The sequence below is a fragment of the Octopus bimaculoides genome, chromosome 11 (genome assembly GCF_001194135.2).
Source record: "Octopus bimaculoides isolate UCB-OBI-ISO-001 chromosome 11, ASM119413v2, whole genome shotgun sequence".
In the NCBI taxonomy this organism is placed as follows: domain Eukaryota; kingdom Metazoa; phylum Mollusca; class Cephalopoda; order Octopoda; family Octopodidae; genus Octopus; species Octopus bimaculoides.
Genome location: NC_068991.1, coordinates 39,375,314 through 39,380,235, shown reverse-complemented (window position 1 = coordinate 39,380,235; position 4,922 = coordinate 39,375,314).

Sequence of the window (4,922 nt, the reverse complement as noted above, 5' to 3'; positions counted from 1 at the left end):
TATATATATATATAAAATAAACCTAAATGCAAAAGTAACTGATGACAGAAACTGCAGAGTACCAGTGTGTAGCTGAAGTCAATGAGTTGTGTATTCTCTACACAACTTTTTGTTTTAAATCTGGAGAGTTTAGTATTTTGGATAGCAAAAGTCAATGTTAGAAAGAATATCCATTTCATCTCTTTACCATTGTAGAACTATTCCAGCTTCTATAGTTCATGGTACTTCTATCAAACATTGAATTCGGAACCATGTTCAAGAATGAGATTAACATTTTTATTCATGAAGATCAATGGCTCTCAACCAGGGTCCATTTGTCCTTTTGGTGGCCCATATGAAATTTTTATTGCTAAAAATTATCTGCAATAAATTGGTTATACTTCTACAATACACAAAATATTTTTACAATTTTTTTTTTTATACAATTCCTAATAATATTTAATTATAAATATCACTTTTTAAACATTGAATGGCTAGGATGGTCCATCCCAAGTAAAATAGGAATTAAAGGGGTCATAGGTAAAAAAATGGTTGAGAAACACTGATGAAGATCCAACATTCAAAGAGCAGAAGTATGTATGGTATAGAGCATTAACAGGAGGAGGAAGAGGGTCTTCCTCCCCTTCCTCTTGACACAGGACAAGGACTTCTAGGCTATCTACAGATCCCAAGTCACCCTACTCATCAAGAGCACCAGGGCAAATTGTCCTCTCTCCACCATACAAGTGCATACTTAGAGTTGGTCCATTCACTTCTGCCATTCTTGCTACAATCACCAATTTTTTCACAAATTTATGGAGTGCAGCACCTTTCTCTCCATCCGACTTTACTTTCCAAGTAGAATTTGAGAAAGTTAATGCAGGCTTGCTGAAAACGAAAGATGAATCATCAGTCCTTTAAGTTGTGTTCACCACACAACTTCTTTTGCTATAACCACTAGAAGTGGGAAATTGCTTGCCTTTCTTTGCCAAAAGAAAGCAGTGGGGCAGTCTTCACAATGGAATCTGCTAATAGCAGGATCAGTGCTACATACGATAGCAACTGTTTGACTTAATGCCACATTTTTATAATAAGCTATTATAATATTTTTAAAAATCTGAAGTTGAGAAGAAAATTTGTAGATCTATTTTGTGAAAGAATACTTATTTTTTCTTTCAACTTCTTTAGTTTTAATAATCCATATTGTAATAATGTTGAATGAAATTGTTTGATTAAGACAAATGTATTCAGTTCTGATATCTGATCATCATTAATTCTTGAATAAATGAAATAATATTATGTTATTTTGATCATTATTATTATTTGAACTTAAATCATTTTAAGTTTCTTCTTTGTCAGTTGTTTCAATTTAGTAAAATCTCAAACTCAAATTACTGAACTAAACAGAGCAGGGGTAAATTTACTTTGAAAAAGGTGCCAGTGATAACTGGAATTACCTGACCTGGATTTATGGTTACAAGAAGTGTTTCAGTTGATTCAGTCAACCAAATGGCCTACTCATGAAATTAACGTACAAGTGGCTGAACATTCCACAGACATGTGTGCCCTTAACATAGTTCTCAGGAAGGATTCAGTGTGACACAGCTGGTCCTTTGAATTACAGGTACTACTCACTTTTGCTATTTGAGTGGATTGGAGCAATAAAGTGTCTTACTCAAGGACACAACACACGTTGTCCAGGAATCAAACTCATGACCTTATGATAGTGAGCTGAATACCCTAACCACTAAGTCATGCACCTTCCATTGGAATGGAAATGTTGGAAACCCTTGGAATACAGCCATATTAAGATGAACTTAACTGCAGATTAAACAAGCATGATGATGTATTTAATGACTTGTCTAGTATATATCGTGGAGGCGCAATGGCCCAGTGGTTAGGGCAGCGGACTCACAGTTTTGATTCCCAGACCGGGCGTTGTGCGTGTTTATTGAGCAAAAACACCTAAAGCTCCAGGAGGCTCTGGCAGGGGATGGTGGCGAACCCTGCTGTACTCTTTCACCACAACTTTCTCTCACTCTTACTTCCTATTTCTCTTGTGCCTGTAATTCAAAGGGTCAGCCTTGTCACACTGAATATCCCCGAGAACTACGTTAAGGGTACACGTGTGTGGAGTGCTCAGCCACTTGCACGTTAATTTCATGAGCAGGCTGTTCTGTTGATCGGATCAACTGGAACCCTCGACGTCATAAGCGACTGAGTGCCAACAACAACAGTATATATCACTTAATAAAAATTTTCTAGAAAAGGTAACTGGTTCACTCTTGGGAAACAATCCACATTCTTTTGATCCACATCAAGAAATGCAGTGCAACTGTCTCCCCCCCCTTCCTTTTTAATTCTTGTATCAATATTTTATGTTTCTCTTGTTTGTTGCCTTCTAGTACTAGATTTCTTTCTTTTCCAACTAACTCCTTCTCTTAACAACTTTATAGTCAAAATAAAGCATACCATTAAATGGCAGACGTTATCAGAAGATAAAAACCAAAACAAATACAAAGTTCAAGAGGCAAAGGGAAGATAAAAGCAATATATTTTAATCAACTGTATTAATGAGAGAGCACATCTGTATCGGACAAACTGGTATCAGTTTTACTCAAACAGAAACCTAAACTAGTGACAGACTGTGAGTACTGAGACAAAATATCCTCTCCCAGTTAAATAACCATATATATGTGGGAGGTGCAGAAGTGGCTGTATGGTAAGAAGCTTGCTTCCTACCCACATAGTTCCAGGTTCAGTCCCACTGCATGGTACCTTGGGCAAGTGTCTTCTACTATAGCATCAGGCCAATCACAGCCTTGTGAGTGGAATTGGTAGATGGAAACGGAAAGAAGCTCATTGTGTGTGTGTGTGTGTGTGAAGGCGCATGGCTCAGTGGTTAGAGCGTTGAGCTTACGTTCGTGAGTTCGAATCCCAGACCAGGCTGTGTGTTGTGTTCTTGAGCAAGACACTTTATTTCACATTGCTCCAGTTTACTCAGCTGTAGAAATGAGTTGCGACATTACTGGTGCCAAGCTGTATCAGCCTTTGCCTTGGATAACACTGGTGGCATGGAGCGGGGAGGCCGGTATGCATGGGCGACTGCTGGTCTTCCATAAACAACCTTGCCCGGAAGGGTACTTTCTAGGTGCAATCCCATGGTCAGTCATGACCGAAGGGGGTCTCAGCATAGGTGTGTGTGTCTGTTTGTCACCACCACTGCTTGACAACTGGTGTTAGTGTGTTTACATTCCTGTAACTTAGCAGTTTGGAAAAAGAGACTAATAGAATAAGTAGCAGGCTTAAGAAAAAATAGAAGTACTAGGGTCGATTTATTTGACTGAAATTCTTCAACACAGTGCCCCAGCATGGCCACAGTTTAATGAAATGAGTGAAACAATATATGTATATTATCGACTACACATACTCAGTGTATGAGTTTTGCTTGTTTGCCACTTAGCTGTGGTATAGCACTTTGGGGACGACTCCCTCAAAACACTGGGTGTTGGAACACCTGAAGTTTCATAGACAGGCAAGACAACTCACTTCTAGTCCCATTCAGGAGTGTTGGATATCAATATTTCACCATCTTTGCGGCTTGTCAACATCACATACCTGAATCACCAATCTATAACTATATACAAATGGCGTAAGAACCATGGAATTCTACGATGATGAGATTAAATTCAATTACAAATTAAAAGCAGTGGTAGTGTTGTAAATGTTATCAACTGTAAACACCCAGTGCATGTTTTGCTTTTTCACTGCTGTATAGCAGTTCTTTCATAGTACTGGGTTTTTTGTATATGATTATATATATTTACATATATTTGTACTCCTATGTATGTATACTCTCATCTCTCTGTTTCATATTTGTGCAAAAGTCTATGCATGTGTATGGGAATCCATGGACATGCATATATGAACATGAACGTATGTATGTATATACTGTATTTATATTCACCAACCTTCAGTTACGTGTGTGTATGTATGCATACATCTGTTTAAATTTTCCTTATTTGTTTATGTATTTATTGAATGGTGTAACAGTGGGTATGCACTTGTGTTTAGGTAAAAATCAAGTTGTTGCACTACTGACTCCATTATATAGCTCACAGGACTGTTAACAAACATAGCTAGGTCTCAGTAATCTAATTTTTAAAAAATCAACTTTGTGTAATGATATATGTAGAATGTGTTGTTCAGTTAGCAAAAGATATATGACTGATTAAATTCATTTCAAAAATCTCTTCAGTTATTTTATATTCTTAAATTGTTTTTTAATGTTCAATTTTAATATTGTTTACATTAATAAAATAAAAGGTCTGTTTATATAAAGTCAACAAGCAAGAATCTATATTTATAGGATTATCACAAAAAATATATTGATAAAAATTTCATTTTATATATATATATATAGTGAAGTATATTTGCCATTTAAATGTGGCTGACCCCTAAGGGTGGATGTTACTGTTGCTTTTAGCCCCAGGAGAACATCTCCTCCAGCTGGCTTATCGACACATATCTGTGTCCTGTCTATTTTTGCCAAGGGAAGTTATCCTTCCCATCCTGATCTGCGATACGTACGGACCCGAGTTTCAGGGTTATTTCCCTTCTTCAGCGTACGACAATCGCCGACCCTTGATGAGAATGACAATCCCTTGGCAATATATAAGTCTTTTTCCAGTGAAGTTATTCACTGATATCGAAAAAGTGAAAACAGTAACTGCACGATAAAGTGAAGTATAATAGACAGGACACAGATATGTGTCGATAAGCCAGCTGGAGGAGATGTTCTCCTGGGGCTAAAAGCAACAGTAACATCCACCCTTAGGGGTCAGCCACATTTAAATGGCAAATATACTTCACTTTATCGTGCAGTTACTGTTAACACCTCGTTCAGAGATTTAACATTGCTTATATATATATATATATATATC